Raw genomic sequence first — 11,921 nt, 5'->3', positions numbered from 1 at the left:
AAGTCAAATTAAATTTTTATGATCGTTGAAATTCATATTTTTACAACATTTGATATTCACTCGATTTCTTCATGTAACGATTTTCTTATTTTGTTGTAATAAAAAACGAATGACTGTAGAAACTTGAAAATTTCACTGAATGTTTATATTAGCATTTTCTATATACGATTAAATTTTGAAAATAATTTGACTCTTTTTGAGCTGTTTACGGACATTCTCAGTTTTCAAGTTTTTTAGTTTTTTTTTCTATAAATATCAATAAAGTTTTATCTGTTCGGCCAAAAAGTGTAAACATTTAATACAATGCTCCTGATATATTGTTACAATAGCAGTTGAAAAATATTAAAAATACATAGGCAACATTTTTTTTTATAAGCATTTAAAGATCGAATTTTGACAAAATTTATCAAATTTAAAATTTAATAATTATTTCGTAGTTAAAAATTTATAAAATGTTCAATTTTTATATCTAAGGATTAAAAATGTAAAACAAGATTCCACCTAAGTAGTTAATTCTGTTACCAAAAAATCTAAAAAATACATAAACACAATTTATTTTTATAGTCATTTTAAGCTCAAATTTGGACGAAATCACATATTAAAAAACCTGGAATAACTATTTTTAGTTATTTTGTTGTGATTGTATATTATTGAAACTTCTAAAGTATACTATTATATATCTATAATAGTAGGTATACTTGTTGTTGATGTATAACGCTTTATAAGTACCTAATGGATATTGTGATATGATTAATTTGGAATTTATTATAGATACCTATTATTGGTCAATTTTTTTTTAATACCATAGATAAGTATATAAAATACCTTATACCTACCTAGACTGACATTCCGTCTCCACTCAGAATCGTTTTTCTTATACAGTTATATTATATCATTGAATTCAAATTTAATACTATCCATTATACAGTGACCCACTTGTAACCTACTATACAGAAGAGTGACATCCACTTACCCACCCTTTTTATATAACAGATTATAAAGGAGGTACTCGTAATTTGTATTATATTATTATTGGACAATATTCGAAAGGTCAAAACCTATAGATAACGAGTCTAGGTAAAAGTCAATGAGATCTATCTGTACAACTTTTAATTTATACTAGTACTATTAATACTTATTTAAAATAGGTTCTATTTTAAAAAACAAAAATACACTTGTAATATATTTTAAGTCGTTTAAAATATTATGAACTTCAATTGAAAAATTAAAATCGCTAAGTATATAGATATAATAATATTACGACAGATTGCAGTCAGAGTAATATGTGTAAATAATTATTGTTATTATAATGACGTTGAAACAAAAAAATAAACTAAATAAGACAAGAAGAATAAAAACACTTTCAATCGCTGTTTTCCAAGAAAACCGTTTCGTTTTCACCTGGTTTCGATGATTATATCACCTTACTTGAAAACTTACAATATTAATATTATTTACTTTAACCTACAACGCACCTCTGGCGGTATTCACGCCAGGCCAAAGTGTGTCTTAGATTTTATCGGGACCGACCGGAAGTGCCGACGAGTAGAATAATTATTGTTGATATTGTTATATTATCATAATATTAATACACTGTGTTATGCGTATTAATGTGTTATGTTATGCAGGTGCCCAAACCATATTTTTCGTCAGACGCTTACCCGAGACTCAAGGGTTTCTCGAGGTAAATCGGAAAATTGCAAAACTAAACAGAAAAAATCTGCGAAACGTTTTCCATGGTCCGAATGAATTAGAAACGGCCAAAAAAATATAGGTACCACGAGATCCTAGTACGATACCTAGAAATGATAGGATGATAATTATTAATTGACGTTTAACTCAAGTTATTTTTTTAACTCAAAAATATTGAAAAATATGGTCATATAGACAATTCAATTTTTAAAAATATGCAGTAAAAATACCAATTAATTTGTAAAAAATAAAAATATTCAAAACTCAAATTTATTTTTACAACCATTTACAAATTGATTGTAATTACTAATTGAATAGAAATAAAAATTTAATTGCTATTTGATTGAAATATTTAAGAAACTAACAGTTTAATATAAGTTGGGGTGTACATAAGCATTAATAGTATACAATTTGCTTTAGGCTTGAAAATAGTACATTGGTAAAGTTAAAAAATAGAATTTTACATTTCCAAAATTAAAACTTTTGTGGTCCTATATTCTAAGAAAATGTCTTAAGTTTTTCTTAAACTATTTTCTTAAATGTATAATAATAAGATATTATATTGATAATATTATGCAATTAAAACGGATTTTGACACAAATATTCATAATTTAACTGAAGCATTAGAATCTACTCATAATTATGGAACGAAAAAGTTTTTATAAAAATTATATTGTCAAGTTTATAAAAATATGTTCCCTTATGTATGTTTGATATGAATTCATAACAATATAGTTTCACTCACATTATATAATATTATTATAACATGTTTCTAATTATTTTAGAGGTAAACACTAGACTAATACTTTCTCTGAGAGATTTATTAATTAAAAAATATTTTTATGGTGCAATTTGAATGAATTCATTTCCAAAGACAGTATATTCATCGCTATATTATTTCAAAGTTTTTATTTTTTTTTTTAATTTAAAATTTAGCATGCATACATGCTTAACTTCATATTACAATTATTATTAATGTCAAATAATAATGATTTTCTGAGAATTTTGATACATGTGAATCAAATTTCAAACGAGAAGTTAATTAGTTATAACGTCTCATAAGTTATAATTATTCAAAATATAGGCGAGCACGGTGAAGTGGCACAAGAGTGGTACGCAAAATGTTGGTACACCACTTCGCTCGTCAAAACTTTAATTATTAATATGTACTTAGAAAGTTAGAACTAATCAACTACTAGTTCGAAATTTGATTTTCAAGCAAAGTAAAAAAAAATGGTCCGTAACCGTAATCATTAGTCAATGCTTAACGACGAAATGAGTATGTTTAACTAACATTTCATATTATATGATATTTAATATTATTTCTACATAAACACGCATTAAATGCGTTAGATGATTTCCAAATTTTTTTTTTTTTGTTTTTCATACACCTCAGTCGAAACACTTACAAGTATTCGAAATTTTGTGATAAAATACTATGGTTTTCGCGAAAATATGATCGTTGTCTAACGGAATAAAATCGACGATGATAAAAATAATAATAATATCGCATCACGCCACCGCCCCACTTAAAGCTAGCCACCGGCAGTGTACCTAGGTATATAAAGATGTCCGAGAACTCGATTCCGACATAACACATTTTTTTGTGCCGATCTATTCTTTGGTGAGTACGACACAATAAGACTAATACATTTCTATTTGTTTCAAATAAATAAAATCTTTTTCTTTTCTATTCTTTCAGTTTTCACTCTAACCCTCAAAAACCAACCAACAAATCAAAAATGGGCGCTGAAAAGGTATCCATGAACATCGTCGTCATCGGACAAGTCCAATCTGCCAAGGCCATCAAGACCGTCGCCAAGGCCACACCAGCCAACAGCCAACTGATTGTGAGTATAATATAAATGCTCTTTATATATTTTTATAGTTTTAAAATATAGTTTGATAAGTTTTTTTCCAACTTTGATTTTCAAATTTTTTTATCAAAATTCCTTTTGAATTATAAATACAAAAATTATATTTTGTCTTTTTATAACATTCAAATGAAGTTGGATAAGTGGTTTTGTTTAATTTAAATAATTAATATACTTATATGTTTCAAATAACTTTTGGGGAAATAAAAACAATACGCCACAATATGTATAATTTTTTTTTTTTTATAAAAATCTTATTATACAATTTATCGTTTAAATCTTATAATTATTATGAACATTATTATTCATTACTCGGTAATAATTGATATTAGCTGTACATTCGCTAAAGACGATGACCAAAAATTAATGCATATTCATAAACATTTTAATGACAGTTTTTTTTAACGACGTTCGTCTTTTAATATTACAAAATGTACCTAGTTTATATTTTAAATCTTTGAACATACGAATTCTTCTTCATAGATACCAATATTGTAGTATTATGCATATAGAATTTTGCTCACTTATATATTATAATATGCTATAATCCTACTCATGATAAACGATGCGTTTTTTTATTATTAAAATATCCATTTTAATCTACTTGTTTGTTTTTGTTTTGTTTCAGAACTGTTAATTCATGTACCTAGTCCATACATTACAAAACTCAAAAATGCCATAGTCCAAACAGTACAATAATATGTAATTCATAATATCAGTATTGACACCCAAAAATAAATCAGTAATTTCCGATGTACATATAATTATTTGGTCTTATTTTTTAATCATTACCTATTGCAATGTCCATATTAACATTCTGTAATATTTTAATAAATTACAAGGTGCTGTCGTATTAATTTTTTAATTAATTTAAAATAATTTTTATCATAATACTTGGTATTATGTTACCATGTGATTGTGAATATTGAGTATTTAAAAATATCAAATGGTATCATTTTTAAATATTTTTTATAAATTAACACAAAGTGTTTATAGTAATAAATATAAAATTTTTAGATATCTCTATTATAGTGTATATATGTAACCTACATGTTGAAATGTTAGGTGAAGGACTTCAACTATATAGGTGAAATTATTACGTATAATATTGCAGGATTGATATCGATGAACTAAATTATCCTGCTATTTAGAATTGGTAAGTTAGTCAGTGTTTAAATGTGAAAAAAATACATGCCATCTTGATTTTCGGTATTATTCCAATCATTATTATTATAATAATGATTGTTTTGTTCTTTGGAACATTGTTTTCTACTGAGATTGTTGATTTGGACTTGAGTTTTATTCTAAAGTTAACAATGTGTTATTTTTCTTTGAAACATACAAATTTGGTATACCTAACATAAGGTACCTATTTTGGTTACAGTAATTTTGATCCGATTAACAGAATGTTAACAAACCACAAGTAATTCAATAAGACATTTTGATTTTTTCAATGATGATTCAAGTAGGTCAAAATCATTGCTCTACATCACGAATCGACAATAATAACATAATATTTTATATTGTGTTATTATTAATTGCTTATATAAATTATACATAATAATATTGGCTAATAAGTACCTATTATGCCGTATGTACTATACTGAGCCGACATAAGGCTTATTATATATTACAGGTATCAATAAATAAATAAATAATTTAGTTTTAAACGTATTAAATATTCGTTTATCTTAATATGAGTGTTGGTTAACTGAATAAAATTCTAGTAAATATACATACTTTTCTTTAATAATACAATTGTTCTACATAATTGTTTATTGTAATATTATATTTTATTTATTCTCATATTAAGTGAAAAATAATGTTATATAATATTAATTTATATTCATTAACACAATTAATACTCTTTTATTATAAATTTGATTAAAAAATAAAAAAAACAATCCACTTTCAATTTATATGATGAAAAATATTGTATGTCTATTTAAATACAAATAATATAATAATAATATATACAATGTCATACACGCAAAGATAATATTGTTTTAAGACTATTATTTGTTTAAATATTTAATACAATCTAAATTTGAACTTAAAATGTCTGTTGAAAAATCAAAAACTGTAATATAATTTTTAGACACAATAGATCGTATTAGTTTCCTGGTGTATATCCAATGTCAAAAAAATTTGAACACTCGTGAAATTTTAATTTGACATTCAGGTGAATTTATACTCAACTTTTTTTTTAAATTACACTAATTAAAACTTATGAGGAACCTTGAAATAGATTTTCCTGTTTTATTACCAAGCAAACATTATTTTTATCCATACCCTAATAATTAAAAAAAACGAAATATTCTTATGCCTATAAATAGCTCAAAAATAGTCGAGATATTTTGAAAATTATATTGCGTATGGAAAATGGTCATCCTTTTTTTTTTTAAATTTGAAGGATTTACGGATATTCGATTTTTATTTACCTACTGCGAAAATAAAAACGGGTTTCGTGAATAAATTACAGTTTTTTTGTAATTTGTTTTTGTTTTTCCTAATGCTTTTGAGAACTACTGGGAAATTTTACTTTTGACCACCCAATTTACTAAAACAACATATCATTGGTAAATCAATAAATTCATCACTCCGTTCAGACGCAAAAATGTATAAATGTATAAACTCTAAATTATCTATAACTTGATACATTTTACAACGATACATTTTTAGTATCTATACAACATAAATTGAACTACGTAGAATTTACTGATCAAGATCACTAAAAAAAAAATTACAAATTGCATCTGGGACGCATCTATATTATTTATAAGTTGATACCTATATATTTGTGATTAATTGTTGATAATTATTAATTTATTCATTAGCTTAATTCATGGTAAAATCATTGAGCTGGTATTGTTGCAATAAAAATCACAATATTCATTTGAACTATACAATTTAGTTCTTTAATAAAACGTGAAATTATTATTAATATGCATTTCCCCAATAAAACGCTAGTATACATTTTAACATTAAAATCTACACATTATACAACGTACCTATATAATATTCTTAGTAAGTCTAATATTATTTATAAAAAAAACAATATGTATTTATAGACACACATTGCTTATAATATTATCAAGAGATTATTACTGTTATATTCGATTATATTATTCAAGTGTTAGTATTTACAATTATTTTTGTTTGTTGCATTAAACTATTATGATTATTATTTATTATCGGATATTAAAACTAATTAATTAAAACTCATGTCCCTAACCTAGAAATAAATGTAAACAATGATTATTTTGAATAATATGTTACCAAATATTACTTGCAGTATTATAAATATTTACGACTTTTTTATACTGGATGTATGTCATACACTCAACGTCCATATTTTTGAGGAAAATATACATTTTTGTAACATCATTGGGGAAATATAAAACAATTTTCACATTAATATACAATGTTTATGTATAACTAAAGCTGGTTGGTATAACTGTAGTTAAATTATTGAAATATCTACATACCAATCATTATAGCACAATAAGTATAAGAAATACTTCACACTTACAGTGACATATAAACTATGTTGAGAACTTAGAAAGGCATAAATAAATAATATTATAAACAAGTAGATTGACGGAAGAGACTGATTTATTTTGCAATGTCAATACACATTTTTATAATTAGGAACAAATTATAATATTATGTAATATTTGGGCTATGGCATTTTTGAATTTGAGATTGATGTGGACATCATGTATTAACAATTCTGGAACAAAACAAAAAAATATTCGATTAAAACAATACACTATAGTATGAAGGCAAAGAATATTGGTAAAATAAAATAAGAAACCATATAATATGGTTTTGAGTAAAATTATTAAAGCTTTTTACTAGCTATAATTAAAAAAAAAATAAGAAATTTTTTAGATAACAAGTTAGTAGGTGCTATTATAAAAAAATAATTTTATAGCTGGATTAAAAAATTAGATTTCTTTAGACAAATTAGTCCGTCTAAAATGCTTTTTTTAATGTAGGTATTCTGGACAATTTCAAAAATTCCAACAGAGAAAAAAATGTATGAGTTATGATTACAAATGTTATGATATAGGTTATCTTCAATATCGTCTACGCAACTAGAAAATAAAATCGAAACAAAACATCAATACGAATTAGAAATAAATACCATCCCGCATTCAATGGAAATTCAAATCATTGAACAATTATTATAATATATGAAACTGACCATAAAATGGCGTATTGTTTTTACATTAAAAAAAAGAGAAAATTCGACAACTGAATAATCGGGATACACTAAATAATAGTTCACGTTATATTATATTATAATGTTATTAACTCACCAACAATTGGCTGGTGGCTGGGGTGGCTTTGGCAACCGATTTGGCGGCCTTGGCAGATTGGACTTGTCCGACGACGACGATGCTCATGGTTACTTTTTCAGCGCCCATTTTTGGTTTTTGTTGGGTTTTTCGAGAGGCGAAGACGTGAAAACTGCAAGTAGACGAAGAAAAATATAAAAAATAAATAATTTAAATCGCGTCAACTCACTGAAGTTTGGATTTACAAAAAAATTGCGTTTTGCCCGAACGAAGCACCGGCACGTTATTTTATACACTTTGGCGATTTTCGCTTAACGTGGAGCGGCATGGTGGCGTGATTGTAACAAGAGTTCGCCGTTGGTTGTTCCCTGTTGGCCGATAGAGCGCTCAGTGTTATCGTACGTCAGACGATTTCGAGATCGTAACAACTATAATACGCTGATATCGTTACTTTTTGAAGCCGACAACAATAATAATAATATGTTCCGATCGATCACTGCGTATACAATTTAACAATATTATAATAATACGTCCTTTAATATAATATATTATACTAGGTACGAAAACAATATCTCAAATCCAACTCTAAAATATGATACAATATTATACCAAATTCTTGATGAATACATTATAATCAATGACAATAATATTGAGTGGGTATTGACTGTTCTAGTAAATAATTACGGTTATTAATGCGGCGTGCACTACCAATGCAGTCAAAGTACATTGCAAAGATAATAGTTATATTTTTATACTTACTATTTAAATTTTAAAATATAGTTTTATCTAAAAAACGATACGCTAACAATATTTACTAATGATCTACAACACAAAAAGTTCAAACAAATATGAATACAATATAAAATGAAACTTTAGTTGTATTACCTATACATTAATGTTTTTACCATTGTTGTATTATTATCCATATTGTGCTATAATATTTCCATTTAATCCTTCGGTGAATTAATCGTTAATCGGATTATCGAATTTTATTTAGGTTATTTTCAGTAAATACTTGTAATTTTATCCTTTAATAATTAAAATTATAATTTTTTTTGTACCTATTTTGTGTATGTAGAATAGGTACATATACTTATATTTAAAAGACTACATTTACAAAAACTAGGATGTTTATACTATTTAAAGAGTAGATACAAACTCGCTTTTTTTAAATTTGAGCCACCATTTTGTATCTTACACAATTCATAACATGCATTTTTTGATGATTAATATTTATAAATTTGATAGTTAAGTTGGATTAAACATTTCGAAGATACGAATTTGAACATATGTATAATTATATCATTGAGGTAATGTTGAGGGAGGAGTTCATTTATAGTATATGTATATGTATAATGTATAATGTATATACACTATATACAGTACCTACATGTTACCTCCACTGGAAGGTCCTTTAACTAAGTAGGAATCTAAGTATTTTATTAGATATTTAATGTAATATTATTGTATACCAATATAATTAAAAAACTTATTAATCCTAGTATAAAAATTTCATAAATTCAAATATACGTAAATCTGGTTGCTATACGATAAATTAATATTTAAGTTGTATTTTAATCCAATTTTTTTTTTTTTTTATGTTAATTTATAGATTATATTTAGGAACCACTTTTATAATAGTCGTTACGGTTTTTAATATAAGTGGCGATAAAATATTGTCTAAACATTCAGACCGCGAACCACAGATATTCTTCCCACTTACCGTTTAAAATCGAAATTTGAAAACCACTAAATAATGACAAATTGGTTTTTATTAATATAAGATGGTTATAGTATTTTTTGTTATTTTCTTATGTAGGATATAAAAAGTGCGTGTGGATAAAATTAAGGTTACATAATAATATATCTAACGATTTTGATACGACAGGCATGTTCTGTGATATACATGTCATATTGAAATAATAAATTGACGTTTTAGTGTATTATATGTTACCGGCAAAGACATAAATTAAGGAATGAACGTTAATGGCTAGTCAATAACGATATTTCGATCAAATTAGACAGTATACGATATTGACTAAGAAATAACGCTAATGTCTATTATTTTCAGGCAATGATGCATTTAGAAATATTTTTTAGGTAATGACGATAACTCAGGGCTTTTTCAGACATAAATTATAAAAATGTTAAATCAATTCAAATCAAAAATCAATTGTAAACTGGTTGTTAGGTGAACTCTAATTGTAGGTACTTATAAGTTGTAAACAGTAGCTATGTATGTAAAAGTTTAAAAAATGAATTATATATGTTGTTATAAATCCTTATATACCACCAACGATTTAAAGACACAGATGACAATAATAATTAGCCAAATTAAGCCAAATAGCTATATAATATACAAATAAATAAAACTATAAGATTAACACACAAATTTATGTGAAAAAATGTAAAAATATGTGGCATACGATGTATTTTTACAAATAATACAAATATTTTTTTTTTACCGTTGTACGCGTTGGGTACAATTTAACTATCCGTTTTTTTTTTTTTTTTTTTGATATAATTTATATTACGTACCAAGGTAGACTGAATTTGAAGCTTACAAAATGTTAATTTTACAAATTCTATGCATTTTGATAACATAATAATATGCGTATTATTATTATTAAATAAACAGTTATCGAAATACCTATTACAATGATCGATCACGCTATCACCCACTTCCCCTCCCACTTAATCAGTCAGTGGGAGTGTATATAAAGAAGTCCGAGATCTTGATTCCGGCATAACACATTTTTTTGTGCACATATTCTTTGGTAGGTACGAAAAGACAATAATTATATTTTCTACCGATTTCAAATATAAATTAAAATTTTATTTCTTGCTTTCAGTTTTTACTTTAATCCTCAAAAACAAACCAACAAATCAAAAATGGGCGCTGAAAAGGTATCCATGAACATCGTTGTCGTTGGACAAGTCCAATCTACCAAGGCTATCAAAACCGTCGCCAAGGCCACACCAGCCACCAGTCAACTGACGGTGAGTATCTACATATAAAACTCTTTATATAACTTTAAAATGCAATTTGGTAGATTATTTCGTAAATTTTAATTTTTAATTCATATATTTGGAAAGATAACCACGACAATTTTTTTTAAACATTTAATGTTTTTTGTTTGAAATTGACTAATTTAAGGTCTGAAAATGTTTTCAAGATTATTATAATTATTTTTATTATATTAATACTTATTAAGTTGAAATGAAAAAAATAACGTACACTTTTAATAATAATTTTCATACTAAAATTTTGTATTTTACCATTGAATTTAACTTTAGATGACATACAACTATTAGTTAAATATGTTTCAAGATTTTATATACATATATTTAATATTAATTTTAATCGACTTTTTATTTTTTTTTCAAGTCATGTTTTTTTTTCTATTGCAATTTAAAACATAATAATAGTTGTTTGAAATGGTTGTGGTACAATCGGCCGACAGACATTTGGTCGACAGACATTTGGCCGACACGCAATAGGCCGACATACTAAATGGCCGACAAATTTATAGGCCGACACGCATTAGGCCGACATATTAAATGGCCGATTAAGTAATTTTATGTTGAGATAGGTAAATTATGCACACACACAGATATATATATATATAGGTGATACTTATTCTTAAAAATAAAATTTAGTGTATTGTTAATAATTATAAGTACATTGTATATTCCTAATATATTTTAAAAATTAAAAAATTTGATATTTATACATAAAAAATAAAAAATACTAATAAATTATAATTGATAATTATGTTATATAGTTAAATGTTAATAAATAAAAATTAATAGTGCAAATTGTATGCAATACCTCTTATTGTCTCGAGGGTTGTTCTGTTTTCTTTATCATTTAGAATAGTTTGAATTTGGTTTTGACGTTTTACGTACTTTGAACTTTGTTTTGGCCTTGCTTGTCCGGATAAAATAATTTGAATTTGCCCTGCAATCAAAATGTATGTATAAATAAATTATATTTTATTGTAATATTAGTAGAATATTTTTATTCGTGAACTTATCTTACCCACACGTG

General features: G+C 25.5%; 3 long non-coding RNA genes across 5 annotated transcripts in view; 2 read left to right on the top strand and 1 right to left on the bottom strand.

Annotated features, from left to right (window-relative positions):
- The first annotated feature begins 3,322 nt into the window (after positions 1-3,322).
- LOC100571073 lies at positions 3,323-4,419 on the top strand. Its single transcript, XR_510409.3, has 2 exons — positions 3,323-3,542; positions 4,195-4,419. It is a non-coding gene; the product is annotated as an uncharacterized LOC100571073 (long non-coding RNA).
- Positions 4,420-7,162: 2,743 nt separating this feature from the next.
- LOC100571168 lies at positions 7,163-8,275 on the bottom strand. Of its 2 annotated transcripts, XR_003839234.1 has the most exons (3): positions 8,100-8,266; positions 7,892-8,042; positions 7,163-7,299 (listed from the first exon to the last, which is right to left on the bottom strand). It is a non-coding gene; the product is annotated as an uncharacterized LOC100571168 (long non-coding RNA). The 2 variants fall into 2 exon arrangements; XR_510410.3 differs by having other exon boundaries at positions 7,892-8,275.
- A 2,279-nt stretch (positions 8,276-10,554) lies between these two features.
- Positions 10,555-11,921, top strand: part of LOC115033895 — a 43,948-nt gene continuing 42,581 nt past the window's right edge. Inside the window, exons 1-2 of one of the 2 annotated variants that reach the window (XR_003839232.1) lie at positions 10,555-10,647; positions 10,723-10,870. This is a non-coding gene — a long non-coding RNA (uncharacterized LOC115033895). Of the gene's footprint in view, positions 10,652-10,722; positions 10,871-11,921 lie in introns of both variants that reach the window. The other variant, XR_003839233.1, reaches the window with a different exon arrangement.

Source organism: Acyrthosiphon pisum, chromosome A1 (assembly GCF_005508785.2).
Source record: "Acyrthosiphon pisum isolate AL4f chromosome A1, pea_aphid_22Mar2018_4r6ur, whole genome shotgun sequence".
In the NCBI taxonomy this organism is placed as follows: Eukaryota; Metazoa; Arthropoda; class Insecta; order Hemiptera; family Aphididae; genus Acyrthosiphon; species Acyrthosiphon pisum.
The sequence above is the reverse complement of the archived record's forward strand: the minus strand, read 5'-3'. Positions and strand labels throughout refer to the sequence as shown.